Here is a 20,397-nt window from a genome sequence, read left to right as displayed (position 1 = left end):
TGAGTCCCTCTAGTGAATTTTTCATTTCCAGTGTTGTATTCCTCATTTCTAGATTGGTCTTTTTTTGATATTTTCCAATTCTTTGTTGAAGTTCTCACTGAGTTCATCCATTCTTCTCCCAAGATCAGTGAGCATCCTTATGACTCTTTCTTTGAACAAACTTGTCAGGTAGATTGTTTATTTCTGTTTTGTTTAGTTCTTTTTGGGGGCTTTTGTCCTGTTCCCTTACTTGGAACGTATTCCTTTGTCTCCTCATTTGCCTCTTTCTCTGTGCTTATATCTATCTATTAGGTAGGTCAGCTATGTCTTCTGGTCTTGGAGAGGTCGCTGTATGTAAAAGATGCCTTATGAGACCAGCAGTGTGCTTTCCTCTCATCACCAGTTCCAGAAGTTCCAGGAATGTCTCCTGTGTGGGCTACATGTGTCCTTATGTTATGGGAGGTTGGCTCTTGCTGCAGGTGCCCGAGAGGGCTATGCTCTCCCCCTGACTGGCTGGTTGCAATGCTCAGCTGCATGTGCTGCTTTCATCATTTCAGTCACTTTATTGAGTGGGGGGAGCCCCAGCATAGTTGGCTGCAAGGTCTAATAGCACATGTCTGTTGCAGTTTTTCTTTGAAGTGAGTAGGTCCCCAGCGTGGCTGGTTGCTAGGCTCAGGGGCTTATAATTGCTGCAGGCCTCTGGCCTGCAAGGCTGTTGTTGGCTCTGTCATTGCAGCTGAATGGGGCCAGCCCCAGGCATGGGAGCTCCCAATTGTTTCAGGCTTCTGAAGGTGGGGCCAATCCCCTATGTGGCTGTTTGAGAAGCAGAAGTCTGCTGTAGCTGACAGGCCCCACTGCCTGCACGGTGTTGACACACCCTGTCAACACAGTCCCGCCCCATGTGTGTGCCCCGACCCACTGAAGTGGACTCAGTCACCCCACTGCAGGGGCCCCACACACTCCACCAATGCAGGCCCACGCCTCGTGTATGCCCTGTGCTGCAGAGGTGGACCCCATTGCTTGGTTTCAGAGTTTCCAGGCACCCCACTGATGAGGGCCCACAGGTTGCCCAAAGGCTTGCTGTTGGGTGGGGCCAGTCCCTAGGAACGGCTGCCTGCCCTAGCTGAGCTGGATTAAATCAGTGCTCTAGTGGATAGGGCAGACCCCTTGGCAAACAGGCCAGGAGAAGGACTCCAATGGTGTTTGCCAGAGTCTGTGTCAGCACACCTGTACTAGGTCACAATAATGGCTGCCGCAAATGTCTCAGTCTCTGGAGAGGTCTCACCTCTCACTGAGATGCACTCAGAGCCTATCAGGTGAGTCTGTTTTCACTAAAGGACTGTGCACCTTTCTTTCAGCTGATTTTGGGTTGCTTTCTGAAATGGGTGAATTTGTGCCTGGGCCCTTTAAGAGCAGGCTTTTTTTTTTTTTGTTCCTCTTATGTCTGATAGCTTTTCTGGGGGTATTCCCCATTGTAGTTAATAGCCATCAAAGCCAGGTATTATGACACTTGTCTCAGTTGTGCTGAGTCCAAAAGCTTTTTATTGTGGTAACACTCCCCCATTCAGATCCTCCACTCCTCCAGGGAAGGCTTCATACCTTAAGTTTGCTCCCAGTTGGCTGTGAAGCTTCATGGCTAGAAGGTGGCTTTTTTCTCTCCAGAAAGGAATTTCTGCCTCTTTCACCTCAGTCAGCACTGTCCCTTGTTGTAGGGGTTCTTTTTATCCAGTTTTCAGTTCTCTCTTAGGGGTAATTGTTCCAAGAGTAGTTTTAAATTTGTTGTGTCCATGGGAGGAGGTGAGTTCAGAGTCTGCCTACACCGCCATCTTGATACTGTCCTATCAAGAGAAGAGTTTTGAGTACATAAAATATGGAGAATACCAAACATATAATTTTTTTGTATCCCAAGTTTCCTAAGATAAAGGAAAAAAGTCTTACTTATTAATAATTACTTAAAATATAAATGGATGAATCCCCCCAGCCAAAAAACATTAAGTGGTTGAATGAATCAAAAAACAAGATCCAAGTGTGTCTACCACAGCCTCACTTTAGATTTAAGGACACACATAAGCTGAAATTGACGGGGTGGGAAAAGGTACTCCATGCAAATGGTAACCAAAAAAGAGCAGTGGTAGCTATCCTTATATCAGACAAAGCAGTCTTTAAGTGAAAAACTGTCACAAGAGAGAAAGAAAGTCATTATATAATGATAAAAGTGTCAATTCATCAGGAAGATATAATAATTATAATTGTATACACACTCAACATCAGAGCACCTAAATATATAATGCAAATATTCACAGATCTGAAGAAAGAGAATAGACAGCAATATAATAATGGCAAGAGGCTTCAATATCCCATTTTCAATAATGTAAAGAATATGAATTTAAAAAAAAACATGTTGAACAACACTATAGACCAAATGAACTTAAGAGACATATAAAGAACATTCTATCCAACAGTAGTTGAATATACTTTCTTCTTAAATGGCCACAAAACCTTTTCCAAAAAGAAGGATCTCAAAAAAACAAACTACTTTACACCTTAAGGAACTAGAAAGATGAACAAACTAAGCCCAAAGTTACCAGAAGGAAGTGAATAATAATGATTAGAGTAGAAATAAATGTAATAGAGGTAGAAAAATAACAGGAAAATCAATGAAACTAGAGCTGCTTTCTTTAAAAGATGACCAAACTGACAAATCTTTTGCTGAACAAACTAAGAAGAAAAGAGAGGAAACTCAAATAAATGAAATCAGAAATAAAGAGGAGACATTACAACTGATAACACAGAAATAAAAATGGAACATAAATGAGTACCAAAAATAATTATACCAGCAAATTGGATAACCAAGAAGAAAAGGATAGATTCCTAGAAACATAAACCTACCAAAACTGAATCATGAAGAAATAGAAAATATGAGCAGAACCATAATAAATAAGAAGATAGATTCAGTAAACAAAAACCTCCCAACAAAGAAAAGAGTAGGACCAGATGGCTTCACTGGTGAATTCCACTAAACATTTAAGGAATTAACACTAATCCTTCTCAAAGTTTTTCAAAATTTAGAGAAGAAGGATACTTCCAAACTCATTTTATGAGGCCAGTATTAACGTGATACCAAAGCCAGACAATGACACTATAAAAAAAGAAAACTACAGGCCAGTATCTCTGATGAATATAGATGCAAAAATCTCAAACACTAGCAAACTGAACCCAACAGAACATTAAAGGGATCATAAACCGTGACCATGTGGGATTTGACTGTGGGCTACAAGGATGGTTCAGCATCTGCAAATCAATTACTGTGATAAACCAAATTAGTAGAATGAAAGATAAAAATCACATGATTGTCGTTAATAGATGCAGAAAATTTTTTTTTGGCAAAACTAAACAGGCTTTCATGATAAAAACTCTCAACAAACTGGGTATAGAAAGAATTTACTAATTTTTTTTTTTTTTTTTTTTTTTTTGGTGAGGAATATTGGCCCTGAGCTAACATCTGTGCAATCTTCCTATATTTTGTATGTGGGTTGCTGCCACAGCATGGCTTGATGAGTGGTGTAGGTCCACTCCTGGGATCCAAACCCACCAACACCAGGCCGCTGAAGTGGAGCGAGCAGAACTTAACCATTATGCCACTGGGCTGACCCCTAGAAAAATTTTTTGACAAAATTAAACAACCTTTCATGATAAAAACTCTCAACAAACTAGGTAGAGAAAGAATTTACTCCAACAAATAAAGGCCATGTATGAGAAGCCAACAACTAACACCACACTCAAGAGTGAAGAATGAAAGTTTTCCTCTAGGATTAGGACCAAGGCAAGAATGCACACTCTCACTACTTCTAATCAACATAGTACTGGAAGCCCTACCTAAAGCAATTATGCAAGAAAAGGAAAGAAAAGCATCCACGTCTGAAAAGATGACATAAAATTATCTCTGTTTGCAGATGACATGAACTTATATGTAAGCAACCCTAAAGACTCCATAAAAAATACTATTAGAACTAATAAACACAGTCAATAAAGTTGTAGGATATGAAATCAGCATGCAAACTTAATGGCATTTCTATATACAATGAACTACCTGACAAGGAAATTAAGAAATTAAAAAACATTCACAAGTACAATATTGTCAAAAAGAATAACATACTTAGGAATAAATTTACTGAAGGAGATGAAGACATTAACACTTAGAAAGTAGATAAGTGGGACTACACCAAAAAACAAAAACCTGCACAGCAAAGGAAAGAATCAACAAAATGAAAAGGCAACATGTAGAATGGGTGAAAATGTTTGCAAACCGTATATCTGATGAGGGATAATATCCAAAGCATATAAGGAATTCTTACAACTCAACAGCAAAGAAACAAATAATCTGAATAAAAAGTGGGCAATAGACTTGAATAGACATTTCTCCAGAGAAGACCTACAAATGACCAAAAGATATATGAAAAGATGCTCAACATCACTAATCATCAGGGAAATGCGAATCAAAAACAGTGTGAGATATCACCTCCTACCTGTTAGTTAGGCTACCATAAAAAAATACCAAGTGTTAGTGAGGATGTGGAGAAAAGGGAACCCTAGTACACTGTTGGTGGGATTATAAATTAGTGCAGCTGCTAGAGAAAGAGTATGGATGTTCTCAAAACATTAAAAATAGATCTGCCATATGCTCTAGCAATTCCACTTCTGGGTATATCTCCAAAGAACTGAAATCAGTATCTCAAGCGTATCTTCACTCACATGTTCATTGCACCATTATCCACAATACCTAAGATATGGGAACAACTTAAATGTCCATCAACAAATGAATGGATTAAAAAAGTGTGGTATATATATACAATAGCATATTATTTAACGTTTAAAAAGAGGAAATCCTGCCCTGCATGACAATATGGATGAACCTGGTGGACATTGTGCTAAGTAAAATAAGGCAGTCACAGAAGAACAAACCTGCCTGATTCCACTTTTGTGAGATATCTAAAATAGTCAAACTCATACAAACAGAGAGCAGAATGGTGGTTATCAGGGGTTAGGGGCGGGGGAAATAGAGAGTTGCTGTTCCGTGGGCACATGGTCATAGTTATGTAAGATGAATAAGTTATAGAGAATGCTATACAACACTGGGCCTGTAGTTGACAATATTGTATTGCGCAGTTAAAAATTTAAGAGGATAGATCTCATATTAACTGTTGTTTCCAGAAAAAAAAAAACCTATATGTGAATAAAAAATAAGCAAATTTATTAGAATTTAAAGAGAAAATAAACTAAGAAAAAAGATTTTCATTAGGTAGATTATGTTAACTTTATTTCTACCTACTGATAAAATGAGAGAGTGAACACTGTGTTATTACTTAACAGATCCAATTGTGCCAATAATAATCTTCTTTAGGAATATTGTTCTATTTTTTCAACTACAATTAGATATGAAATATTAAATTCTTATATTGCTTATAAGTAGTACATTTCCCATTAATTCTTTTCATTCTTATTGTATAATCAAGTAATCCAGGCCGTGAATATTATGAGAGCTAAGCCAATTCTCCCCCTGAGTTACAGGAGCAGCATATTTAAAGCATAAGTTGGACATCTTTTCTAGAAAACTTGAGTTTCCTTTATATAATTTACTTATATACTGCTTATTAGTTTTTATAAACTAGTCAAACAGTTACTTCCATGCAAATTTAAGAAAATCTGTAGTTGGATATATTAATTCCCTCCAGAAGTAGAAAAGTTATGCAAATTTTTTTTTTTAAATAGTTTACATTTCCCGAACTGACAATTTTTATCAAATCTTGGGCACATTGTCATAAAGCTGCAAGGTTTACAGTTGAAACAGAAATAATGGTTTTTATGAAGAATGTCAATTAGGTAATGAATAAAATAACAATATAATTAACATCATTGGATCTTTCAGAGGATCATCACTGGTGAATGAAAATGTTCTGTGAATTTCCTTGTCAGTCCAGCAGGACAGTTATTTTTCCAGTTGGCAGGGAGCTGAGAAAGACCCTCAGCTGACAGACAGTAATAAGCCAGAACTTTTAGACATATAGCCCCAATAAATGAATTGTGCCAACAATGTGAATGAGCTTGGAAGTAGATTCATTCCCAGTGGAGCCCCCAGATGAGAACACACCCTGACCAACATCTTGATTACAGCTTTGTGAGACCCTGAGTAAAAGACCTATTTAAGCTGTGCACAGATGCCTAATTCACTGAAACTCTGAGATGATAAAATGGTCTTGTTTTAAGCCACTAGATTTGGAGTAATATCTTACACAATAATCAATAACTGTTGTACTTTTGAAGAAGCACTTTTTCTTTCTCTGCCATCATTAGTCTTATTTAAAGAATCTTGAAAGGATAATAATGCTATGTGCTTTTTGTTTTGCATGCTAACCTCCCCCTCTCCCCCCCAAAAAGGTGACCATTCTGCGCTAGAGATTCAGTTTTCTATTTTTCTAAAGCACTACTTAAGAATATCACTGTACTAGATTCAAAACTTCCCACAGTGGGCCATTTTATGAATGGCCATGTATAAATATCATCTTTGTTATAGGAATTTGTTTTTGTAGATATTGTTAACTATGTGGCACATAATGAGTAGAGATAGAAAAGGATGAAGATTTCGGAGGTGTGAAAACACAGAAGTTTCGGTTAAAAAAAAATCACACTTGGGGCTGGCCTGGTGGCGTAGTCATTAAGTTCACGTGCTCCGCTTTGGCAGCCTGGGGTTCACAGGTTCAGATCCCAGGTGCAGACGTACACACCACTCATCAAGCCATGCTGTGGCAGCATCCCACATACAAAATAGAGGAAGATGGGCACAGATGATAGCTCAGGGCAAAAGTTCCTCAGCAAAAAGAGGAGGATTGGCAATGGATGTTAGTTCAGGGCCCGTCTTCCTCACCAAAAAAAAGTAGAAATCACACTTTCATGCAACACAATGCAAACATAGATACTCTATCTATGATAGGAAAGCCAAGGTACTAATGAATTCTGTAGCATGTAGTCACAAATATCAGCAAATATATAAATTCTAAAGAATTATATAAATAAACAACAAGAAAAATCCAAATTCACACTCATCTGCCACTTGAAAGAGAATAGATCATCTGCTATTGAACAGAAATCTCTAAACGAATGTACCACAAAATTAAAAATCAGAATCCACACCAATGTCACAAATGAAGAAAATTGTCAATGTTCAAACCAAAATCAAAACCAAAATTACTTTTGGATAAGAAACTTTTGGCACTGGAGGAATTAGGAGAAATAGGAGGAATTAAGGATAGTGAACAAGTATTCTGGGAATGCCAAGGTACGTGTGAAAATGGTACATTTTATTATCAGTATCTAAGTGAAATCTCCAGATGTATGTCAAGGAATACATCAAAGACTGAAAGAAGAATCCAGTCAAGTGTTTGACGTAGATATTGTGGAGTGAGTCTTAGGGAGATTCTTGGCCGAAAATAAAGGGAGACATCCCACCTCCTCTCTGAACCCAAAATTAACTGTGAGGTTTTTTTGTATTGTTTTGATTTTTTTTTTAGGCAGCAGTAAGATGGTTCAAAATCCCAAGATTAGCTACTAGTCAGAAGCATTTTCCAACATAGGTCTTTGCATTTTCTTCTGTTAAAGACATGCAATTCACATTGATTTCTTCAGAGTTATGCTAGTGAGGTTCCCTTCTTGAAATGTTTTGTCTATTAGAATAGATCTGGAGACTCCTCTGTCTCAGGATGGGTAAGTAAAGAGAAGTTTGCCCACAGAAAAGATAACTGGACACAATTTGTTCATGTTGCTTATTGCTGTTTAACAAATTATGCTAATTTAGTGGTTTAAAACAAAATATATTTCCTATAATTTCAGAAATATGTAGGTCAGGTTTCAGCAGGACATGGTTGGGCAATGTTTTTGCTCCGTGTGATATCAACCAAAGTTCTCCTGGTGGCATTCAGCTGATGGTTTGGCTGGTCATGAGGGTCTGTGTTCCTCTCATTTATATGTCTGGTAGACTTCGCAGAGATGGACAGAAGGCCGAGCTTGGCAGAGTCTGTTTATTAGAGAGCCTACATATTACCTCTGAAGCATGGACTTATCCTTACACTAGAGTGTTCTGATCGCAAACTTTCTAGGAGGCCCAGGCAGAAACTGAAAGGCTTCATAGGACTTAGCTTCAGAAGTGCCAGTACAGCACTTTTGCCAAATTCTGTTAGTCAAGGAAGTGTAAGACCAGGTCAGATCTAAGTCGGGATGGGAAGGTGGTGAGAAGGAGGAAGAATAAATTCCATCTCCTAATGAGAAAAAGGCATTTGTGCAGAGAGAAGGAAGATATTAATGACACCCATAATGGACACAAGCTACTTCAGTCCACCCTCTAACTCTAAAAATACATCTAGGGTGATGAACTACTTTTTGTAATCGACTTGGTTTTTTGAGCATTTCAAGGATCACTGTACAAATGAGCTGAAGGTACAGAGATTTCCTATATATTCCCTGCCCCCACAATGCATAGCCTTTCCTCATTTTTCATTTCCAGCAGCAATGAAGGAGCCTTCCACCCAACAGCTAACAGAATGCCCATTCTTCTCAAGTGCACATGGAACTTTCTCCAGGATCACAATTCTGTATACTAACAATGAACTATCTGAAAGAGAAATAAAGAAAACAGTCTCATTTAGAATAGCATGAAATACAATAAAATACTTAGGAATAAATTTAACCAAAGAATTGGAAGATCTGTACACTAAAAACTATTAGACGTTGATGAAAGAAATTGAAGAAGCCACAAATAAATGGAAAGAAATTCCAGGGTTCATGGATCAAAAGAATTAATATTGTTAAAATGTGCACACAACCTAAAGACACCTATAGATTCAATTCGATCTCTATCAAAATTCCAATGATATTTTTCACATAAATAGGGAAAACAATCCTAAAATAACAAAGCTGGGGGCATCATAATTCCTTGATTTCAAAATGCATTAAAAGCTACAGTTATTAAAACAGAATATTACTGCCATAAAAACAGACACATAATTACAGACACAACTACAGAATGGAAAAACTAGAAATAAACCCATGACTTTATGGTCAACTAATGTTTAACAAGGGAGCCAAGAATACTCAATGGGGAAAGGGTGGTCTCTTCAATAAACAGAATCGGGCAAACTGGATGTTAACATGCAGAAAAATGAAATTAGAACCCTATATATACCACTCACAAAATTTAAATCTAAATGGATTAGGGACATAAATGAAGCCCAAAGTGTAAACTCCTAGAAGAAAATTCAGGGGAAAAAATCCTTGACTTTGGTCTTGGCAACAATTTTTTTGAATGAGACATTAAAAGGACAAGCAACCAAAGCTAAAATAAACAAATGTGACTGCATCAAACTACAAAGCTTCTTCACAAGAAAAGACACCATGAACAAAATGAAAAGGCAACCTGCAGAATAGGTGAAAATATTTGCAAACCATTTATCTGTTAAGGAGTTGCTATCTCATATATATATGGAACTCATACATAGCAATTTCAAGAAAGGCCGCAAGAATCTGATTGAAACATATGCAGAGGATCTGAATAGACAGTTTTGCAGAGAAAACATACAAACGGCCAACTGGTACATGAAAACAGAAATGCAAATCAAAATTACAATGAGATGTCACCTCACACCTGTTAGAATCACTATCATCAAAAAGATTAGAGATAACAACTATTGGCAAGGACTTCTATAAAACGAAACGCTTGTGCACTATCGATGGGAATGTAAATTGGTACAGTCACCTTGGAAAACAATATGAAGATTCCTAAAAATGTAAAGTAGAACTACCATATGTTTCAGCAATCTCAGTTATGGGTATATATCTGAGGGAAATGCAGTTGATGTCTCAAAGAGATTCTGTGCCCTCATGTTCATTGCAGCATTATTCACAATAGCCAAGACATGGAAACAACCTAAGTTATAAATGTCCAATGATGCCTGAATGGTTAAAGAAATTGTGGTGTATATATGAAATGGAATGATATTCAGCAAAAAAATGTAATCCTGCCTTTCTTGACAACATGGATAAACCTTGAGGGTATTAAGTGAAATAAGTCAGATAGAGAAAGACAAATATCCTACAGTGTCACTCTATGTGGAATCTAAAAAGCCAGCTTCATAGAAAGAGAAAATAAAATGGTGGTTTCTAGAGCCTGGGAGATGGGGGAAATGGGGACATGTTAGTCAACAAAGGGTACAAATTTCCAGCTATAAGACAAATAATTTCTGGGGACCTACTGGACAGCATGGTGACTATAATTAACAAAACCATATGATATATTTAAATGTTAAGAGAGTAGATCTTAAATGTTCAATTACCACAAATTAAGAAAAGGTAGTTATGTCAGGGGATGGAGGTGTTAACTAGCTTTATTGTGGTAATCATTTTGTAATATATACCTGTACTAAATCATCACATTGTATGCCTTCAATGTACATATTTTATATTTCATTAATATCTCAATAAGGTGGGAGGAAAATGCAAAAAAATCATTTTGAATTTCAAAGAAACTTTAAAAAATTATATATCTTTGTTATCATCCCATTTTATATCTTACAAATTTAAGACAGATATACCATAGAAAAATGCCCCAAGCCCTTTCAGAATAGAAAATAAAACAAGAATTAGAAAAACATTTATTATCACGAGGTCTCAAATAAGTTTTATGCTAAAAACCATTTTACCTCGTTTTACTTATTGTAGAGGATTTATGTTTAATGTATCATGATACAACTTCCCTAATCAAATCATATACTGCATGTGAATCCTATGACTTCATAAGACTTCGCTGGCTTTTTCAGATTTTTGGGGGACACTGTCTCCTTTTCAATATTACTGTAATATTATCCACTTAAGACATATACTGTGTTTAGTGTTGTTTCCTCTCTATGAGTTCAAGGTTATATTTTAGATAGTGTAATTATTTTTCAGAGAAGCATTTGTAGTAGTCAATTTGTGTGTGTGACTGGGAAAGTGGTGGATGATTAGCTTTGAAATAACGTAATTAATAATTAAGGTCAATGTATAAACCTTTTTTGGTCAATATTGGTTAATTTCATATGTAAAGTTTTCATTTGAAATAATCAACTCTTGCTGTTTCGTATTATGACGTTCAGAAACAGAAAAACATTGAATTCTTTTTCTCCATATTAGTTTGTATTAATCATGGTTGTCTAATAAAATCAGTGCAGAACAATTTCATTTTCATAATTGATTCATGTGGTCAGTGTGAAACTCATGACGTGAAAAATTAACTGGAATCTGTACCAGAAGAAACACGAAACTGTTAGCACCTGAATGTATGCATAAACTTTAGTATCCCCCAAAGTGAGACAACCAGTCTGTGTGTGCTTCCCGATGTAACATGAAGCAATTAGAACTATCTATGACGTATTCTTGCTAAAAGACATGATCTGCATCTAATCACCACTCGAGAGTAAATTGCATTTGCATGGAAAAACAAGTGATAGAGGAGCGATTTAAAGTACACCTCAAAAACAAACAGACCTATCCAATGGCACTTTCTTCAGAACAACTAATTGGGTTTCCACAATAAATTAAAGACATTAACGACAACAGCAAAGACAAAAACATACAGGTGAAGGGGAGCTGATCTAGAATACAAGAAACTTGAGAAACAAGTGCAATGTAGTGTAAACCTGGCATGGATCCTCATTTACATAAACATAAGGAGTGATTTCTTTATGACATCAGAGAAATTGATTACTGATAATTAACTGATATCAAGGAAACACTTATTAGTTTTGTTTGATATGATAATGGCTTAATGGTCTTTTTTTTAGAGTTTCAAGGGTAACATAACACGTGCAGTTTGCTTTAAATGTTTTAGCAAAGAAAGAGAAAAAAAGCGATGCATGAACCACACGTGGCAAAATCTTGATAATTTGGGTAATAGAAGGTTACATTATATTTTCCTTTATACTTTAAATATATTTTAAAATATTTTTTATGTATGATGGCTCCACAGACAGAAATTACCTGGCAGGATAGGCAACAAATTTTAATTTAGACAAGGTTTGGCTTTACTTAATCTGCCTCTATGAATAATTATTGTACTCAGCTAACAGTATGGGTCATGGAAAAGGGATTTAATATTTTGTTTGTTACACTTTTGAATAAAATTTTAAGTTGCCTGGAATTTATTGATTAAATATTAGTTTAGACTAAAAGGTAAATATTTTTTGTTTCTTTAAATTATTTGAGTGTTTAAAAAAGGCAGTATTCGCTGCACTCTAGAGCTCACAAAGGTCTAAAAAACACTAAACCAAACGCATAACTGAGAGGATTAGAAAACGTGGAGGAAACTGACACAAATACTTAGGAGGCCATAACTCACCATTTACAATAAAGACTATTTTACCAAATAGCAGTTGTATTTGTTGGACTAGATATTCCTTTCTATGCACAAATTTTGAAGTGCATTAGTACAGTATTGAGCTTTTTAAAAACTGAGTGTATAAAAATGTAAAAGTCATATGTCATTAGGGAGCTGTAAATTAAAAGAACAATGAGATACAAATGCACCTATTGTGATAGCCAAAATCCAAAACACAGACAGCACTAAAGCTGGCAAGGATGTGGAACAACAGGAACTCTCATACGTTGCTGGTAGGAATGCAAAATGGCACAGACCCTATTGATGACAGTTTGACAGTTGCTTACAAAACTCAACATACTCTGACCATAGGATCCAGCAATTCTGCTCCTTGGTATCTATCCAGAGGAGTTTAAAACTGAGGTTCTCACAAAAACCTGCACACAGATGTTTACGGCAGCTTTATTCATGATGGCCAAAACTTGGAAGCAACCAAGTAGTTTTTCATAGGTGAATGGATAAATAAATGTTGGTATATTCAGACAAAGGAATGTTATTCAGTGCTGAAAGGAATTTGCTACCAAGGTGTGAAAAAAACTTGGAGGAAGCTTAAATGCATATTACTAAGTGAAAGAAGTCAATCTTAAAATGCTACATACGGGCCGGCCCCGTGGCTTAGTGGTTAAGTGCGCGCGCTCCGCTACTGGCGGCCTGGGTTCGGATCCCAGGTGCGCACCAATGCACCACTTCTCCGGCCATGCTGAGGCCGCATCCCACATACAGCAACTAGAAGGATGTGCAACTATGACATACAACTATCTACTGGGGCTTTGGGGGAAAAAAAGGAGGAGGATTGGCAATAGATGTTAGCTCAGAGCCGGTCTTCCTCAGCAAAAAGAGAGGAGGATTAGCATGGATGTTAGCTCACGGCTGATCTTCCTCACAAAAGAAAAAAGAAAAAAAAATGCTACATACTGTATGATTCCAACTATATGACATTCTAGAGAGCACAAAACTAGGGAGACAGTAAGAAGATCAGTGGTTACCAGGAGTTTTGGGGGAGGGAGGAATGATTAGTTGGAGCAAAGACTTTTAGGGCAGTGAAAATATTGTGTGTGATACTATAATGGTGGATACATGTCATTATACATTTGTCAAAACCTACTGAATATATGACACCAAGAGTAAACTCTAATGAAAAATTTGGACTTTGGGTGATAATGATGTGTCAATACAGGTTCATCAATTGTAACAGAAGTACCATCTAGGGAGAGGGGATGTTGATGGTGGGGGAGGCTCTGCATGTTTTGGAGCAAGGGGAATATGGGAATACCTGTATCTCCTGCTCAGTTTTACTGTAAAAATAAAACTATCCCCCCAAAAAAGTCTAATAGAAAAAAATGAAAGGTCTATATAAACTAATAAACATAAAAATTGAAGGTAAACCTTACCAAATAAATCTGTTAACCTGTTATATAAAAGTTGGTGCTTTACCGATAGTTCATGAATATCTCATAAGAAAGGGATTTAGGAAATTTTCCTTCTGAGTGTGTGCAGAATTCTATATGTATGTCTTCATAGTGTATGGCAGGGCAAGCAGGCCCAAAGAAGTAAAGAAGCAATGAGGAGATGGTTTCAGTGAAGTCACAAAGACCTGGGTTGTAGAGCCAACTCCACCAGCTGTTAACTACTGATGTTGTATAGACTCTTGAGCTGTCTGACTCTCAGTGCTGTCATCAGTAAGTGAAACTTAAAATAAAACCAACGATGTATGTGCAATGTGAAATACAGTGACTAGCAATTATTAACCACTCTAGTTTCACCCAGAGTATGAATTCATAATCATGAAATGGAGTGGGCCAATGAAAAGTGTATGTATACATGTCTAGAAGGGCATACATATCTAGGAAGCCAAATAGGTGGCGTATGACATAAATATGTTACCTACTAATAGTTTTGAGAAAATAAATGTAGACATAAATATGGTTTTAAAATAGTTTTAGTATAATCTTGTTTTTACTCATAATGTCATTTTTTCTGTGTATATCAGAAAATGCTTTCTTAAAATATTTTTTTCTTTAGAAAATATACCTTAACTATCTATTCAGTTTTATATCAATATTGATATACTAATATTTTAAGATATGGTGTCAGTATTGTATATGGTCACTTTTTGTCAATATTGGATGTGGTCACTTTTAGAAGAAAGACATTTGAGAACATTGTTGTGCACCTTCTGCAAATTACAACATGCTTTTACCTGTAAGTTGTTGTGTACATCAAAGCATTCTAAAATTTTATCACCCACAGACGCGTGTTCTTGATTCAGACCTCCCCTATAATTTAGATAGGGTATGGGAGTAGATGCTTTTTAATTTTCACACTACTTCTACATATTTACTCTTATATAAAAAAGTCCCTCTTCTAAAGAGGCTTACTTTTTGCCTAAAGAATTTAGTAAAGGCAAAATATAGAAATATTTATTTCATATCAACTGTATGCCTGTTATTGAGTGACTCTGAATACATAGAAAACAGCTCTATAATTAGTATCCTTGAATGACTCAAATGACTTCAGGTAAAAAAAAATAAAGTAAACAGACAATCACTGTAGAGTGTGGGCAGTCCTCTGATGGCTCCAGATTTTCTGTGTAGGAGAAACTTAGGTTGGAAAGTGGTGGTTGTGGGGAGCTTAGAGACTTGCTGTAAGCTGCATTTTCCAATCATTTTGCTGATTTTACATAGATTATATATTTTTTGGAATTTCAGGATGCTAAGAGAATTTATTAAGGCTCACTGCCTGTTCTCCATTAATGAGCCACAGTTGAGCATCAGCATAGGAAACCTGCTATCATGAAAATAAACTTGATCAGCAAAGGGTTTAGGAAAGAATTCAGAGGATCTAAAGGTGACTTGAATCTTGAAGGATGAGTAGAAGTGAAGCTCGAGGACAACCATGGTGACTTAGTATGAGTGATAATACTTGGCACAAAGAGGGCCACCACTACGTATTGATTGGATTGATGGAAGAGAGAGAAATAGAAGGAAGGTAGCTCTATGCAGAGATTCCATGGGGTAGAAAGTCAGAGAGATATGAGAGAATCTGCCACATTCAGGCATTCTACCTTCAGCATTTACTTTATTGCTGTGTGTAAGGATTTGGAGAAGAAAAATATAAACCAGGAATGTGCCTTCTATTTGTTAGTTTACATGTTATTTTAAAGGTGATGAGGAAAAATTGAGGGATTCTAAGGAGGTGAGTTACATGAGCAGATTTACACTATTTTTATGTACGACTCGAGCTGCAGTGAAGGATGAGATGGGGATACCGAAGCCTGGATTAGAAATGGCTTTTAAAGGGTAATGGAATGATTCAAGTGAGAAATGAAAGAGAAAGGTTAAATTCTTTACTCCATAGTGTTAAAGGAAACAACACTCTTGAAAAAAGGATAATTTTGAGGAAAATAAATGAGTGAAAACTTCTGTTCAGTAAGATTCTAATCAGCATAATTCATATTTTTAGTGCACATTATTTATGTTATTGTGAATTGCTGTAACAAATTTAGTGCTGAAAATAGATTGCAGACTCTTAAAGGTTCAAGTGATTTCTTGGGAAGCCTATGTTTATTTAACTAAACCAGAAATTTTCTCTGTATTATTTTATATTATAGATACAAGTTTAATATATATAAAGCATTTACTAAGTGTCTGGTGCTGTTCTAAGCACCCTGTATGCCTACAAGTTTTAAATTCTCAGAATCCATGAAGTAGATAGTATTAGTCCAGATTTACTTAAGTGTATATTGGGATTCAAAGAGAATAAGTTTCCTAAGGTCACACAGCTAGAACATAGCCTTGCCAAGAACTGAATTGAAGCTGTCTGGCAAAGCATTACGATTGGACCTGACAGGACAGTGTAACATCATGCATTCTGCTCTCGTGTTATTAACTGGGAGAGTTACCACCCTGATTGCGTTATCTCTTAATGTATTTTCGAAAGCAACATTACCCTCTTGTATCAATTCGATTAATTATTTAAACCCCAACAGTGTCCGAATCTAGAAACCTAAATGCATCCTTCTCCAGTCTTTACTGTATCCACTATATTTTCATGTCTCACCAAAATCATTGACTAAATTCTGTTTTGTTTTGTTTTAATATAGGCTTTATTTTTTAAGTATTTTTTGGTTCACAGAAAACTTGATGGAAAAGCACAAAGAGTTCCCGTATACCTCCTCCCCTACAGTCTCCCCAACCATCAACATCCTCCACCAGAACGGTACATTTGTTACAAGGGATGAACCACCATGACACATCATTATAAACCAAAGTCCATAGTTTACATTAGGGTTCGCTCTTGGTGTTGTATTTTCTAATGGATTTCACAAATGTATAATGACATGTATCCACCATTATAGTATCATACACAATAGTTTCACTGTCCTAAAGACCCTCTATGCTCCACCTATTCTCCTCTCTACCCTCCAAACACCTGGCAACCACTGATCTGTTTACTGTCTCCATAGTTTTGTCTTCTCCAGAATGTTGTATAGTTGGAATCAATCAGTATATAGCCTTTTCCTCAGATTGGCTTCTTTCAGTTACTAATATATATTCAAGATTGCTCCATGTCTTTTCATGCCTTGATAGCTCATTTCCTTTAATGCTGAATAATATTCCATTGTCTGGATGTTCCACCACTTATATGTCTGTTGACATACTGACTTACATCTTGGTTGTTTCCAAGTTTTGGCCATTATGAATGAAGTTGCTATAAGCATCTGTGTGCATGTTTTTGTGTGGACAGAAGTTTTCAAGTCCTTTGGCTAAATGTCAAGGAGTAGGATTGCTGGGTCATATGGTGAGAGTATGTTTAGTTTTGTAGGAAACTGCCAAGCTGTCTTCCAAGGTAGCTCTTCCATTCTGTATTCCCACCAGCAATGAATGAGAACTCCTGTTGCTCCATATCCACATCAGCATTTGGTGTTGTCAGTGTTTGGGATTTTAGACATTTTAACAGGTATTTGGTGGTATCTATTTGTTGTTTGAATTTGCAGCTCCCTAACGCTTATGATGTTGAAGATGTTTCCATGTGCTTATTCGCCATTTGTATATCATATTTAATTAATGTCTACTCAGATCTTTTGCCTAGTCTTTATCAGTTTGTCCATTTTTTATTGTTGAGTTTTAAAAGTTTTTTGTATATATTTTAGATAACAGTCCTTTATAAGATACGTCCTTATCTTATAAGAGATAGATATAACTGGAGATATAAGAGGAGAATATATTTTCTCCCAACCTGTGGCTTGTCTTCTCATTCTTTTAACAATGTCTTTTCAGAGTAACACTTTTTAATTTTAATAGAATCTAACTTATTATTTCTTTCACAGATTGTCTCTTTTGTTGTTTCTAAAAAGTCTTTTCAAACCAAGGTGATCTAGCTTTTCTCATATGTTAGCATGTAAGAGTTTAGTTTTACATTTTACATTTAGGACTTTGATCCATTTTGACTTGGTTTTATGAAGGACGTAAGGTCTATATGTATCTAGATTTTTTATTTTGCATGTGGGTATCCAGTTTTTTCAGCATCATTTGTTGAAAAGACTATCTTTTCTTTATTGTATTGTTTTTGTTACTTTGTCAAAGATAATTTGGCTATATTTCTGTGGGTCTATTTGATAAGATGTCTATTTTGTTCCGTTAATCTATTTGTCAGTTTTTTCATATACACTCTTGATTACTGTAGCTTTATAGTAAGTGTAGTTGAATTGTGTCAATCTTCCAACTTTGTTATTCTCTCTAAATATTGTGTTTATTCTTCTGAGTTTTTTGCCCTCCATATGAACTTTAGAATCACTTTTTCAGTATCCACCACATAACTTGCTGGAATTTTGATTTATATGTGTTGGATGTGTAGCTCATGTTGGGAAGAACTAACGTCTTGAAACTGTTGAGCCTTCTCATCCATGAACATAGAATATTTCTCTACTTAATTGGTCTTTGATTTATTTCTTCAGAGTTTTCCTCATATAGATTTTGTACGTATTTTGATTTATACGCAAATATTTAGATTTTTGGGCTGCTAATGTAAATGATATGATGTATTAATGACAATTCCAATTGTTCATTGGTGGCATATAGAAAAGCAATTGACTCTGTATATTAACCTTGTATCCTGCAAACTTGGTGGAATATGATCACTTATTATTAGTTTCAGGATTTTTTTATTTTTGGTCAATTTGTTTGGATTTTCTACTGAACAATCATGTCATCTATAAACAAAGAAAGTTTTATTTCTTCCTTACAAATCTACATACCTATTTATCCTTTTCTGATCTTATTGCATTAGGTAAGACTTCCAGTACAATGTTGAAAAGGAGTGTAAGAGGGGACATCCTTGCCTTCTTCCTGGTCTTAGTGAGAAAACTTGTAATTTCTCATTATTAAGTATGATGTCAGCTATAGGTAGGTTTTTTTTGGTAGGTTTTTTTTGCAGACATTCTTCATCAAGTTGAGGAAATCCTGTTATTTTTGCCTCAATATATGCAATAGGTTACTGATTTTCCTGGCTTCAGTTATATCATGATCCCTTCTTCATGTCAAAATACCTCCACTTATTATCCAGGTTGAGTTTTCCAAATACAACTTCTTGATATTCCAAAATATTTGCTGGTTGCTTGAAAGTGGTTGAGAGGTAAAATAAATAGTAGTGGAGTCAAGGAAAACTTCAGAGTTTTAGTCTGATATGCCCAAAAACATAAAGTGGCCATAATCTGAACTGAAGAAGAAAGTGAATGAGGCAGGTATGGGAAGAAATATGAGGAAGTTTGTCTTGGACATGTTAAATGTGAGGCATCCAATGCATAGTTCAATGTAGCTATGATGTGAGCTATAGACTGGAGATATTGATGGCCTGGACACTGATGGCATTAATAACCATGAAATCACAAAGGGAAGGAGGGAGAGAGGGAGGGAACAAGGGAAATAAAATAGAGACTAGCAGAGGACCAAAAACTGGGACAAGGTTACATCAGCATCATGGTGAGATGAGTCATTCCTTTATTCTCTCCCTTTTGATTTAAATCTAATTGCACATCCATGACTGAAAAAAAAAGTACCTCTGCACATCACATGAGGACACCTGAGAGATCCATTCATCTATGCTCATCAATGTGATGGATTAAACTTCAAAGGAAGCTGTGGACTGAGGGGAGTGTTGGTGGAGGTGGTGACAGCAGGTCTGGCAGTAGGCCAGCATGACCTTTTTGGGAGAGAAGGAGGAGAGCGAATGGGGGTCTGCCCAGTTGTGTGTGCTCTAGCTAGAGGGAACTTTTTGCTGTCTCTGAAGGGAGACCACAGTGACTGGAGGAGGGAAAGGAAAGAGAATAAGGCAGACAAAGAGAACTGAAGGAAATCATTTTCTTCTATCTGCTTTGGGGATTCTGGCAAAGGGACTGCCCACAGACCTTTGGTACTCCCCCACTCAAGGATCCTCCTACCAGGTCATGGGCACACCCAAAACCCCAAGTGCCAGGCACATACCTTCCCCTACTCTGCCGCCACCTTCTATTTTCTCTCTCTGCCAGCATCTTTTTTAAGCATGTGCTCCCAAACTTAGCAGCAATCAGCTCTAGTAAGACAAACCAAAAACTCGTGCTACAGTGTCACATTTTGGAAAACAAAGGGAAGACTCCTAATTACCAACCCCTTGAGCTGTTGTAATCACAGTAAACAAAGCCTTACCTAGATAAGAAAGGTGTTTGCTACTTCAAATGCAGAGGCAGAGGCACTTTTCACCAAACACTATGAAACATCACGGTAATACAAGAGCACAAAAAGAAAATGACAATTTTCTAGCAACCAAACCTCAAAACATGAAATATTGTGATCTAACTGATAAAGAATTCAAAATAGTCATTATGAAGAAATTCAGCAAGCTATAAGAAAACACAGAAAGGCAATACAGTGATCTCAGGAATAAAATTAACAAACAGAAGGAGTACTTTACTGAAGAGATTAAAA

This window comes from Diceros bicornis, chromosome 11 (assembly GCF_020826845.1).
Source record: "Diceros bicornis minor isolate mBicDic1 chromosome 11, mDicBic1.mat.cur, whole genome shotgun sequence".
Taxonomy (NCBI): Eukaryota; Metazoa; Chordata; class Mammalia; order Perissodactyla; family Rhinocerotidae; genus Diceros; species Diceros bicornis.
The sequence above is the reverse complement of the archived record's forward strand: the minus strand, read 5'-3'. Positions refer to the sequence as shown.